Source organism: Talpa europaea, assembly GCF_964194135.1.
Source record: "Talpa europaea genome assembly, chromosome: X".
Classification (NCBI taxonomy): domain Eukaryota; kingdom Metazoa; phylum Chordata; class Mammalia; order Eulipotyphla; family Talpidae; genus Talpa; species Talpa europaea.
In genome coordinates, this window is record NC_140081.1 from 73,296,495 (window position 1) to 73,311,115 (window position 14,621).

Here is a 14,621-nt window from a genome sequence, read left to right on the forward strand (position 1 = left end):
ACCAGTGGCTAAACAAGCCTGGCTGGACCCTGAGTGTCGTCTGGGAGCTGTTAAAACTATTACCCCAAAACAACTAAAAATTTAGAGGTAAAAAATCAGGCAATGCCCCTTGAGTGATTTTAATTTGTATGGTATGAAAACCACTAATCTCAACCTCTGAACATCAGGACAATAAATCTCAATGAAACAACTTGTACCTCTGTCTTGCTGTTGTGGGTTTTTCAAAGTAGTAATTCCAAATAGAACTCAAATTTATCTCCAGAGAATGAATACTCAACTCAGGAGAACTCCATAAACATGTACATTACAAAGATGCTCAAAAAATGTTAAAACAGGGCCTCCCTGATGACGCAAGGGGTTAAGATGCAACCTATGACACTATCTGCAGCCACTGCAGCACGAGTTCAATCCCCGGCCAGGGAGCAACCCACATGGCGCAACAGACCTCTCTTGACTCACCTGCTGCTCCCCTCAGCAGTGTTTTCAGTCAATCTGCCTGTTCTGTCCCTCACTCTGTCTCTGGTGAATCTTCTCACCCCCCCACACCTCTGGCCTGTACTCCAGTTCTTGTATGCATAAGTAAATAAACCTTTTTTTAAAAAAAGAAATGTTAAAACAACACTGAAAAACAGTGAGAGAACCATTGTCAAAGTTCTACAGTTATATAATCTCTCTGAATTGTAACACAGTTGCAGTTAGTTATGAAGCTGTACTTAGTAGCTATGCCTATTGCTTTGAAAACCAAGACATGTCACCAATTAGCCAATATTACATTTATGCTTTTGCCACTTGGAAAAGGTCCATTATAGCCATAGGCTTTGTCTACATGCTGCCAAGCATCTGGATAAACAGTGATTGGCTCAGTTAATCATTTGGGTAATAATAAGCCCTTCCATTTTATAGTACTGCTAGGTTTTTAAAGCACTATCACAATTAAGGTTTCATTTGAGTCTCACAGCAATTGGCAATCATTTAAAATAGCTTAGTGGGAGAGACTGGGGCTGTAGAGTTAAACAGATCTGGGCTCAAATCCCCATTCCTACGGTTACTTGTGGCGTGACTTTTGGCAAGTTTCTTAATCTCTGAGCCTTAATATGTTTGACTTAACGTGAGAATAATAATGGTAACTATCAAATCAGAATGTTGGGATAATTTAAGTGATTATGCAGGTCAAGTACTGAGCACACAACCTTAAACCTAGAAAATGCTCATAACTATTAGCTGTTGCAATTACTATTATTAAAATTTGGATGCTCTCTTCTTTAGGGTTCTCCAGATGAATAGAACCTATTGGAGCTATAGATAGATCTTATATCTATCTTATCACTTATCTAAGAGGAGATATACTATAGCAATTGACTGTGACATGATTATGGGAAGCAAGAATTTCCACTACCTGCCATCTACAAGAAGTTCTGATGTTCAAGGGCAAGGTAGAAAATGGAAGTCCCAGGTAAAGAAATGCAATTTACCCTTTTTGCCCCCTTTTTGTTTTATTCAGGCCCTCAACAGATTGGATGACGTCAACCCACATTTGGGAAGGTGTTGGCGCCTTACCTCGTGGCATCAGGATACTTCCCCCTTCCGTGATTGGCTGTGCTCCTTTCAGCCCAGTGCGCATGACGACTTCCGGCGCACCAAATAAGGGCATGTGCCCTTCTGGGATTAGCTTCTTTTGGCCCAGTGCGCATGACGGCCTCCGGCGATCCGTATATGTGTTTGATCATTGGCTAGGCACTGTTGGCCTGCTTCTTCCACTTCCGGTCCCCAGCTATAAAGCTCCGCCAAAACCGAAAGTAAACGAGACCTGCAATAGCTGAACGAAGAGTGCACGTGTCTCCCTCCGTGGTGTACCCCTGTTCTTCAGGTCGCTGCTCTCCCCTCGAGAACCTCGACCAGTCCGCAGGTTCGGGCAGGAAGGATAGATCTTTACTGTGTCTACTCATTCAAATGTTATGCTCTTATTGAAATACCCTCACAGACACATTCAGAAGTAATGTTTTGCCAGCTCTCTGTGCATCCCCCTCAGCAGTTAGGGTGACACAAAATTAACCACAGATATTATCCATCTCATAGTCAAGCGTTCATATGCTTCACACTTTTTCATTTCCATTTGAACATGCAGACAAATCACAGTTAGCTGGTGGGAGAGAGGGCTGTTATTTTGTCCACTTAGGGGTTTGTATCAGAAGGTTAAATGCTTCAAATAAGTCCATCTCTGGGAGCATATAGTGACAGATCAAATAAGGTTAAATGCTGACTGCACTGCATGACTTCCAGAAATCTGAGTCTGTTCAGATGATACTATGGTCTAGAGTTTATAATAATCTACTTTGCTTACTTATTACTAATGAACTTATTAATAGAGTCATATGATGCTTTAATTCTTAAAAGAAAACTTACAAACATCAATAATATTTCATTTGGGGACAAACAAGTATTAATAAGAACAGACATCTAGTCACAATGCAGAACAATTACATCCTGTCATAAAAGACCACATTCAACTATATAATGCACTAGAAATAGTTCAAAATGGAGAGCACCTGATTCCATGGACATATTTAATTCCAAATTTGGCTGCTAAATTGCAGAAAAGAATGTAATCACGCATTCATCAACTTCAAATATAGCTTTTCTTCAGATAGTGCTGCTGGGCAGAATCATTTTAGTGGATTTTTTTTAATGGGATTTTTAATTGAATGGGATTCGGGTATGTATTCGAGAGATAATGTCAAATTGCTTAAGATAAACAGTTATTATTTAATATGTTGACTTTGCCTGAGCCTAATATGTTTCTCTTAACATGAGAATAATAATGGTAACTATGAAATCAGAATGTTGGGATGATTTAAGTGATTATGCAGGTCAAGTACTGAGCACAAAACCTTAAACCTAGAAAATGCTCATAACTATTAGCTGTTATAATTACTATTATTAAAATTTGGATGCTATATTCTTCAGGGTTCCCCAGATGAAGAGAAACCTAAGTATTTCCTAGAGCTCCTGGCTTTAGAAATCAGTCAAGGAAACTTCTCAACAAGTCTGTCAGTCTTTTTTTTTTTTTTTAAGATTTATTTATTTATTTATACAAGCACTAGGTACAGTCAGAAGCATGGGAGGGAGAGAGAATTCACCAGAGTCAGAGCGGAGAGCAGATCAGGCAGACTTCCGAAGTATACTGCTGAGGGGAGCAGCAGGCGGCAGGAGAGATCTGCGTGCCATGTGGGCCCCTCACCCGGCGGCAAGGGATCGAACTGGCACTCCAGAGGCTGTGGGCAGCTTCACAACCCAGTGCTCAACTGCTGCGCCACTGGGGAGGCCCTCTGTCAGTCTTTCTACTAGGCTTTCTGGAGCCCTCCTCTTAGAATGCAACCTCCCTTCTTGAATTGTCATTCAAAATACATGCAAGGGTCAGTCACCTGCTCAGGAAAATCCTCTTAATATTTCAATTACCACCCACTCTTGCTGTATTTTGAACACTCAACCAGTTATCGCTTGCTACTCGACTTTATTTTCTAATTCTTTAACTTATTTTTCTCTTTCATTTGCAAACTTAATGGGATAAATAACCAATTTAGAATCCTATTTCAAATCATTTGTTTATAAGGTTTACCAAATCTAACAGTTTTTATACAACTCTTCTAAAAAGTTCATAAGAAAATTTCATCCTATGCCAAGCTAATCATAGAAATAAAACTTTTTAGTCCAAAAATGGCTACTTTAAAAAACCTACAGGTGTGTTCAAAATGCAAGTTTTAATGCCTTAGTCCTAGTCCATTCTATAAAGATGACATTCAGAAGAACGGGGCAGTATGTGAGATATGAACCCAACTAAAACTGACCTGCGCTCCCTCACTTTTGTTCTTCCCATCCAATTCACTAATATTTCCCATTCATTTTATAGCCTAAATAATTCTCCATTCTAAATATTTTTCTCCATCTCCACTGCTAACCTGTCCCAGTTACTGTCAACTGCTTAGATTGCTACAAAAACTTTCTAACTGGCTTTAACTTTCATCTTTTACTCTAATGGTAGATTGAATAATGTTACCACCCCAACCCTGTTGTCCCCAACCCCCAAAACACGTGTGCACACACACACACACTCTCCACACCTACTCCCTGGATGCTATTATACGTGTTATTTTCATGGTAACAGGGTTTTTGCAGGTGTGATTAAATCAAAGATCTTGAGATGGGGAATTATCATGATGACACAGTTTGCTCCAGTGTAATCACAAGGTTCTCTATAAGAAGGAGGAAGTATCGGAAGGAGACATGTAATGATTAGAACTGGACTCACAGAGAACTTAAGTCACTGGTCTTATGATCAATGACACAGCCAAGAGGTAAGGAATTCAGGTGGGCTCTAAGAATTAGAGAAGACATGGATTCTCTCAGAGAGTCAAGTGAAGGAAGACCTCTGCCTTGATTTTAGCTCGATAAATGGACTTTTGACTGCCTGGAAGCAATACTGTAAGATGATAAATTTGTAAGGTTTTTTTAATCCACTAAATGTATGTAAATTTGTCACAGTAGAAACCTAATATAACCCTTTGATAGACTCCCCACACAGAAGTATCTTTGTGAATACCATTGAATCTATTAAAATTCAATGGTTGCCTTCAATGTTAGTCCTAAGCACTTAGACAAGAGTCCAAAGTATATAAGATGTCCTCCAAGAATTTTTTAATGGGTTTTTTGTCCTCCCCAAATTCTATGTTTCAGTACTAATGCCCACAACTTCAATATGTGGCCTTATTTGAAGACAAGGTCTTAACAAGGTAATCAAGTTCACATGAGGGTGTGTACTAATTAGGGTGTCCACTATTCCAATAGGCTCGGTGTATTTATAAAATGAGGAAATTTAAAGAGACATAAATAGGGCCTCCCCAGTGGCGCAGTGGTTGAACTCTGGGTTGTGAAGCTGCCTGCAGCCTCTGCAACCCCGGTTCGATCCCCGGCCACCAGGTGAGGGCCCCACATGGCGCGCAGACCTCTCCTGCCGCCTGCTGCTCCCCTCAGCAATGTACTTAGTCAGTCTGCCTGCTCTGCTCTCCGCTCTGACTCTGGTGAATTCTCTCACCCTCCCATGCTTCTGACTGTACCCAGTGCTTGTATAAATAAATAAATAAATAAATAAATAAATAAATCTTTAAAAAAAAAGAGAGAGAGACATAGAGGGAAGAAAATGTGAAAAGACAAAATGATTATGATCAAGCCCCGCAAAGAGGGCAGGAACAAATCATTCCCTCACAGCTCTCTTCCCTCACACCATCCCACCAATGATTTGATTTTGATCTTAGCCTCCAGAAATATGAGATAATACATTTCTCTTGTGTAAGTTACCTAGTTTCTAGTACTTTGTTAAGCAGTCCTGGCAAACTAATACACCCTATATGACCTGACCTCTGCTTCCTTTTCCAGGTTTATTTTAAGCTATTCTTCCCCCAGCCATGTGATTCTCTATCTTCTAAGCCTTCCCACACACTGTGGTGCATTTCTCTCCCTACCTCTTTACCTGCTTATTACTTACATACCAGCTTCAATGTCACTCTCAGAAATGAGATGGTCCTTGATCGGCATTCTAAGGATGCCACCAGTCCCCATTATTCATTTATAACACTGTGACCTTTCCTGTAATAGCTCATGTGAAAATTATAAATTACAAATATATTTTGAAAATTATTAATATGTCAATGACTATGCATATGGATACATGAACCTATCCACTGCTTTTAGCACATTGCCTAGCATATAACTGACACTCAATAAATATATGTTGAATAAATGCGTCAGTCCATCCCAAAGAAAAAGGACCTCTGACAAAACCTGCTTCAAATTCATTCACATTCTCTCATTTTGGCCTTACATTTCATGAACAGATATCTTAGTTTTGGTAAAAGACTCCAAAAACAGCTTGCCTCTTACTCTACCATTATACCTTATATACTGAAGACCCAGATGTGTAGATAAATGGGCGTTATCGACAGGTGGCTAAATGCAGCACTGTTTCAAATGCGGGAAACTTTGGGTATACTCTTATCAGTATGGTAACATTTCTGAAGTACATTAGCAAGGAAAGATATGAGTTAAAGATCTGAAACCAACAAATATTTGCCATTACCAAAATAAGGAAGCTTAAAAGGAAAGCAAGGTTAAGGGAAATTTGATTCTCATGAAGTTTTAGTATTTCATGCTGCTTCCTATCATTTTCCTTATTAAGAGACACAGACCAGTCACCTTGATAATTGCTTCAACCCTCCATTTCACCTTATTATGCACAGACATTACCACCACGCTCATAAATGGATCCAAAAGGCATTGTACTAGGTGGATACTTAAGGCTTAATGTATATAAATCTTTTCTTCATAATACTGTCTTTTCTTTTTAGGGGTTAATGATATTCATTTCCACAAAGTGTTCTAACACTTGGTGAAATCTCACTTCAGGATCCAAGGGAGTACAGAACACTGGTATTAATTTGCAAGGACTGCTTTTTAAAATTGCTGTTGTGTGACAGGCGTATGAGTCACGATGTTTGTGCTATAAATTCATTATAGATTCTCATATCTAGGTCCATCATCATTTTATTTTGGCATGATTTCAAGGCTTCTCAATAACACTAGCAATTTGTTGTTTTTCTTTCTGGCTTCTTTAATATCCTACCCATTAGAATGTCGATGTGCATCATGGAAAATTTGAAAATATCCACAATTAAACTTTTCTACTGCAAAATTAATTCTGCGTTACACATCAAGACTTGGGGTCCCAGCTGAATCTGAGAATTGGGCTTTGAAGTTTCTACATTTGCTAATGTAGAAACTTCAAATGTTGGAAGATGTTAATATATCACCATTGATTCAACTGTTTTCACAGCTGAATTTTTTGTGTCAGTCATCAATCCAACCATCTGGTCCTCTTGGCCATTAAGATGATCAAATCAAATCAACTGTTCAATCTCTTGACAATGACCCATAAAATGGTCAATATAATCAATCCTGCCAAGGTATCCTCCATCCTGCAAAGGAAAGCTGCTAAAATGCTTCACATCCAGGGATTGCAGACTGCTTTGCTTTCCCTGTCACCTACTGCTGATATTTTACTGCCTGTGTGGTAAAGAAATTGTTAATAAATAATTATAGTTCAGTACTTGTGTTGGCTGAGTTTCAGATTTTTAAACATTAAAGTTCACAAAACACCTATGTGAATGCTAAGTCATTTTAGAAATATATATCGTGATTGGTTTCCTTTGGTTACCATAAAATTCAGTGTGTATTACTTTTATGTGATCAAAATCTTAAAGATTAAGTAGCTGAGAAGTAAATGGAATCGCACCGAATTCCATAAAGGCAGTTATTGAGCTACTGAACACAATTAATTATTTGATCATATGCATATTTGCAGACATCAAGAAATAAAGACTTTTGGATAACTACAGCTACTCCTAAAGGTACATTAAGTCATAAATGTTCACTAAAACAGTTTTAAGAATTGATTTTTTTTCAAGTCACAAACCATAATTCTTTGTAAATTTTGTTAGAAATGAATTTTAGTATACAGACTTTGTAATATTTTCAAATGAGATAAGGAGACTATAACCCTGGGTCCATCCTATGATTTCACATGGCTGGAGCCAAGGTCTTAACATTCATTACTCCTTGCTGGGGGGGGAGGGGGGGAGTCATGATAGGTATCTTATTTCCACATACATTTAGAGTGTTCTATTTTACATCTTAAAATTGGGTCATTTCAGCCAAAAAATTCACACCAAATTGAATTTCTTGGACACTCGAGCAGAATTGTCAAAATATTCTCATCAGCTGAGTAAATTTTTGCTCACAGCAAAAACAACAGACTGGAAAACACAAGTACCCTGTAAGCTATCAATTAGCCCACACATGAGAAACAACTCATGGAACTGAAATTATGTTGGGACCATAAAACATATACACAGGAACACAAACACACATACACCTGCATATATAGCTACACGCTTGATGGAATTCCTTTGTAATTTTTTTTTTTTTTGAGGCAGTCTCCTTGGTAGAAATCCTTGCGCCCCCACCCCCACTTAACAATAGAAGGTATTATCATTTAATATCAGTTACAGGAACAAATTTCAATATATCAAATGTCATTGTAGCAAAAGAATCAGGACTCATGTTAACATTTGATAATGGAACATAAAGGAATCTAGGCCGAAGAAAACAGCAACAATCCAACATTCTCATCCATTTCAAAGAGTTCAGTTGCCATGATGTGCTTTTCTGCTTTTCAAGCAAAAATGCATCATGACATTTCAAACTATATATATATATATATATATATATATATATATAGAGAGAGAGAGAGAGAGAGGTATATATCTACATATAATGTACACACACACACACATATATATATATATATATGCAGTGGAATACTTCTCATGTATTAAAACAAAACACCAAATACTCTTGCCATTTGCCCTGACATGAAAGGGTCTGGAGGGGATTATGTTAAGCAAATGAGTCAGAAGGAGAATGATAAATACCAGATGTTGTCATTTATATGTGGAATATTGAGAAACAAAACAGTGTCAGATAGAACCTAACCAATAATAAACCCTAGAAATCATACTGTGAAATTAAGACTACCAGAGGGGACCGGGCAGGGTGGAGACCAAAGTATGGGAGGGAGCCCCACAGACTAGTGGATGGCCATGTGTTTCTGGTGTTAGGTGTGGTTGCTGACAACACCTGGAGGGTTTTATCCTATACCTCTAAATCACATAACTGTCATGAACCCAATGTCACCTCAATAATTTTTTTAAAGATTTTATTTATTTATTTATACAAGCATTGGGTACAGTCAGTAGCGTGGGAGGGTGAGAGAATTCACCAGAGTGGGGAACAGAACAGACTGAGGAAATACACTGCTGAGGGGAGCAGCAGACATGGCAGGAGGGGTCTGTCACACCATGTGGGACTCTCGTGGCCGGCTGGAGATTGAACTGGTGATGCAGAGGCTGTGGGCAGCTTTGCAGCCCAGCGCTCAACTGCTGTGCCACCAGGGGAGGCCCACCTCAATAATTTTTTTAAAAACATGATTACAAAAAAAAGGTATACCCCAGGGCCTCCCCGGTGGCACAGCGATTGAGTGCTGGGTTGTGAAGCTGCCCGCGGCCTCTGCGGCACCAGTTTGATCCCCGGCTGCTCCCGGCCACAGGAGGAGGGTCCCACATGGCGCTCAGACCTCTCCTGCTGCCCGCTGCTCCCCTCAGCAGTGTACTTCGGTCCTTCTGCCTGCTCTGCTCCCCGCTCTGACTCTGGTGAATTCTCTCACCCTCCCGCGCTTCTGACTGTACCCAGTGCTTGTATAAACAAACAAACAAACAAATAAATAAATAAAAACATGCCTCTATGGAAAAGAAGAAAAAAAAAGGTATACCCCAATCTGGGAAACATCCCCAGTATCTGTAATTGTGATACGTCCATAAAATATAATATTTTTCCTTGGCAATTCAAAATAATGAACTAATATACTCAGCAACATGAATGAGTCTCATTTGCATTATAATGTACAAAAGAAACTGGAGTGAAAATAGTTTATAATATAGTTATTTTTTGACACTTTGGGAGAGTCAAAACGATAGAACGAGTTAACAGATGAGTGAGTATTCGAAGCTGGGGATAATGAGAAGATCTGTGTACAAAGGAATAAGGGGGATTTATGAAGATGTTTGAATTGCACACTAAAAAGGGTGACTCTTACTGTAATAAATGTGTACTTTTTAAGAGCAGGGCACATACCGTTCAAATATTCCACTCCCAATGAAATCTTTGCTTATTTCCAATGTCAGAATGACTTTTGTCCTTTCCTTACCACTTTATTATAGATATAGCATGTATCAACCTTTGTATAATTAGTTACAGAGAAACCTTAACTTTACATTTGACTGAGTTCCTTAATGGCAAGAGCTGTATCCTTCTAATATTTCACACAGTTGGTCTCTGCACAGAGTGCCCTGAAATAGTTGAGCAAAGGATATGAACACTTTTCAAGTGTGTATAAGCCTGGATAAGTGACACAATGGCCGTGCCACTAGCAAAGACAAAAGAGCAGAGAAAAGAAGAAAAGAATCAGAGCATTTGAACTGTGATTTCATCACCCCAGTAGAGTCCACAAATCTTAAAATAAAGCCAAAACTCAAATCCAGTGGGAATGCTACTAGGATTACCAGAGAAGAACTAAGACTAGGATAAGCCACTGAAGTCAGAACTATAGATTACATATCACAACTGGGAAGAGAATGACTGAAGGAAAAATCCAAAGGTCACAAAGTACATGGGGGATATTGCCAAGGAAGTTGACAGTGGGAACCTCCTTGAATAGTGTGGTGCAAAGAGTACAATCTGCAGTCTAAAGTACAACACTTAATGACAACAAGCAACTCCATTTCCCTGCCACTTTCTACTTTTCAAACTGCTTTCCCAGTCATTATCTTGTTTAGTCCTTGTAGGACTTTAATTAGCAAAGTTATTTACATATTATACATATTTATCATGTATTCCCACTACCAAATAAAGCGATAACATTTCCACAGATATTTCAGATTCATTTCTTATTAGCTCAGTCCTCTCAAATTTTCCATATTTTCCTTTCCCTGAACTATACATAACTCAGCCTCCTCTTTTATATAACATGGCTTCTTCTATGAGCCAGTGTTACTCCTGGAGCTCTTCTTGTTTATTGCAGTGGGGCTCTTTCTTGTATTTTTTTTATTTATGAAAACTATAATTGAAATTGGTTTTATATATAGAACACAATGATTTGATATTTGTATATATTAGAAAATGATCATCACAATAAACACTGCACATACCAACAAGTTCTTTGTAGTACTGAGAATTTTTTAAGATCTACTCTTAGTAACTTGCAAATATACAATACAGTATTTTTAACTATAGTCTCTGTGCAGTATTTTATATCCCCAGGATTTCTTTTATAACTGGACATTTGTACATTTGATCCCCTGCCCCCATTTTGCCTAAAGCCCATGTAGCATGTTTTTATTTCTCAATCAGGATGGTCTATCTCTCCTCTTTTCTGCTTTCCTTTAATAGTAATGTTATGAATTCTTCTAGATCTCTGGTAGTCTTGTCATTGCATTTTCCTAATGTGGTCCATACTCCAAGTAACTCAAAAATATCTTCAGTGGACACCTCCAAACATCTTTAAGCTTCGGGATCTCTCCTCTGTAATCTCTTGAACAGGTATGGCTTCTCATCTGAAATTTTGTATTAATGTTAATCAGGTTTTTATTCTATAGAGCCAAGCATTATAGTTTTGTCCTGATTCTTCTTCATTCCTGCAATGTCTTGAAGTTATTTACAAACTTTCTTCATTGAGTTATTCAGTTCTATTTCTCACTTGCTTTTGATTTCTCATAATCCCTCATTCTTCGCTTGTCCTAAATCCTAAATATCTGGTGTCCATCCTGCATCCTCCCTTAGGGCTTTTGAAAACTATTTTTCTTTAAACTGATGGAAGGCCTCTAATCAGCCACTTGATGCTTTTCTCTTTCAAGTCTATGAACACAGTGTATGCAAGGAAGTACTCATACATCCTACAAAATGGATGAACCCTGAAAACCATAGCTACGTGAAAGTGGCCATTCATAAAGGACCACATTCTGTATGATTCCATTTGTATGAAATGTTCAGAATGGACAAATCCATAGACACAGAAAATAAATTCATGTTGTTTCCTGGAGCTGGAGTGCGGGGGATGGGAGGATGAAGAATTACTACTAACAGGTATGCAATTTCTTTGGGAGAGATGGAAATCTGGATTATTAGGATAGTTGCATAACTCTCTAAATTTACTAAAAAAATTAATGAATGCTACATTTAAAATGTAATTTTAAATCTCATAAACTTGTTTTCAAAGAGAGCAATGACAACTTTTGCGTACAAGGAAAATGTCAAGCTAGTAAGACTTAAATCATTCCAGTTCATCCTTCCTCCTGTGACAAAAATTTGACTTCCTCCTGGCTCTTCCCTGTCATTATGAAAGACTAAAAAATAGTAAATTATGTGGATCAGTAAATTCATGTGGATTAACAGTGGGAACTATAGATGATTAAAATATTGGAGCACTGGTGCTTCAAAATTTTTATTCATCCTATGTGTTCTAATGATGATTCCAAATCAACCATGGTTGCCCTGACCTGGTGTACTAATCTGCCTAGCTCTCCCCAATACTATTTTTTCATTGCTACAACTCCAGTAACTGTTGTTCTAAGTTCTAAATATTCAGGTACTTCCCCTGTCATAACCATAACCTACTCTAATGCCAAGTTCCTGCTTGACATTGATGGGAAGTTTTGACTTAAACCCATCTGACAAGCTTTAACTTAATTTCTTGTTTTTTTTCCCTTTATTTCCCTCCACTGCCACCCAATTTCTAAGTAGAAAAATGTTTTGCATGCTTCTGATTATGAAAGTGCTATTTATTGTAAAATATTTTGAGGTAAAAAAATACAAAGCAATATCCACTGCCCACATATAGCTAGCTAACATTTAATGATTATATCCTTGTAGATAGACAAATATAAATGAAATGATTACTATTCCTGAGGCTTTATAACTGAATTACTTTCTGTATCAACAAATGCAGTGCTGTATCATTTTAAGGACTGAATATTAGTCTATCATAAATATGAAGAAAATTATTACTAATTTCAATTGTTTCTAAGTTTTGTCAAATATAAACCTTAAAATGAGCATCCTAGTACATAGAACTTTGTATTAACTTGCCATCAATTCCTAGAAATAAAATTGCTAAGTGAAAGGCTATCCATTTTTCAATTGAGGTTGATTTTATAAATTCCCTCCTAGAAAGGTACTACCAATTTATGTTGGACCAGTACTGCATTAGAGCACTCACTTCCCCCATACTATCTCCAACACTGAGTATTATTAATTTTTCCATCATTGTAAATTGGAATGGGTCTTAAAATGTATACATTTTTTTCTTCATATTTGTTTAATAACAATTAAGGTTGTTTTCTATATCTTGCTGCTTTCTAGGTTTCTCTCAATTCATGTGTCTTAAGGGTGCAGAAGTACCAAGTTGCCATGTCAGGGAGAACTAATCTGCCACTGCTGCATCTGAGCATGGGGGAGGGTCCTGGAGGGATTAAGTCAGTGATGTAAACAGTGTGCAGGATAGGGGGAGAGCGCTCATGCCTGTGTTACCACCAACAGCCCTTCTCTCTTGGTTTCCAGACCCTTGTGACTACAGTTTAGGAAATATGTTTTCAGCACCACTTCACCAGATCAGCTTGAGTCTTGGGGGTGGGCACTCAGCCAACATTCTCCTGATACCCAAACAAGACAATGATACCACCATTAAAAAAGCTATAGAGATTCTAGAGCCATGAACCAATTTGTCCATAACCTTGCGTAGAAAGGCCTGGCACTGGTAAATGCTGCTGTGACTTACTCGAAACCTTGATTGGCCACATTTTGGAGCTATGCCAACGTTGAGCTGGTTCCTCCAACCCCTGCTGAGATCCCTGCAGCTGTTCAGAGCCTGAAAAAAATAGTCAATAGTGCTAAAACTGGTAATTTCAAACAGCTCACAGTTAAGGAAGCTCTGCTGAACGGTTTGATGGCCACTGAGATGGGGATGTGGTTGTATGTTGGCAAGATCATAGGCAAGTGTGGGCTCATTGGCTATAATGTTTGAAGACCAATCTTTAACATCTGATTATATTTGGTTTACTATTTGTGTATTCTTGGACCATGTGTGATCAGAAGGGTATTTGAATAAATGAATGTGTCAAAATGAAAAAAAAAAAGCTATAGAGCAATTTCCCTGATGAACATGGATGCAAAATCCCACACAAAATCTTAGAAATCCAAATCCAACAGTGCATTAATAGTATCATACACCATGAATAAGTGGTATTTATTCCAGGGACACAAGGATGTTTCAACATCCAAAAATAAATCAACTTAATTCTCTGCATCAATAAAGGAAATTTGAAAATCCTATGCTCATATCAATAGATGTTGAGATATTATTTGATAACATTCAACATTCCTTTATAATAAAATTCATATAAAAAACTGGGGATATATAGAATATACCTCAACATAATAAAGGGCATATATGACATAAACATAACTAATATCATTCTGAATGGTGAAAAACTGAAAGCAAGTGTGTCTACTTTCACAACTACTGTTCAACACAGTGTTAGAAGTCATAATTATGCAAGAGAAGGATATAAAAGGAATCAAAATTGTTTAAGAAAAGTAAAATTATCATTATTTACAGATGGCATACATAAAAATCCTTAAAGATGCCACTAAAAAATTTAAACATTAACTTAGTTCAGCAAAATGGCAGGTTACAAAACCAAAATACAAAAATCAGATGCCTTTATAGATGCAAACAATAACCTAGAATAGTAAGGAATCAAGAAAATAATGCCATCTATATTTGTTTCAAAATGAATTAAATAACTAAATATAAGCTTAACAAAGGAGATGAAGGAACTATACAGTGAAAACATAGACAAAAGAAGACAAATATAGTCCTTGCTCTTGAATTAGAATTATTG

The 14,621-nt window shown here is 37.7% G+C and overlaps 1 pseudogene across 1 annotated transcript; it reads left to right on the top strand.

Annotated features, from left to right (window-relative positions):
• The first annotated feature begins 13,429 nt into the window (after positions 1-13,429).
• LOC311187844 (ATP synthase subunit g, mitochondrial-like) lies at positions 13,430-13,741 on the top strand (annotated as a pseudogene). Its single transcript has one exon. The product of its transcript is annotated as an ATP synthase subunit g, mitochondrial-like (transcript).
• Positions 13,742-14,621: the final 880 nt, after the last annotated feature.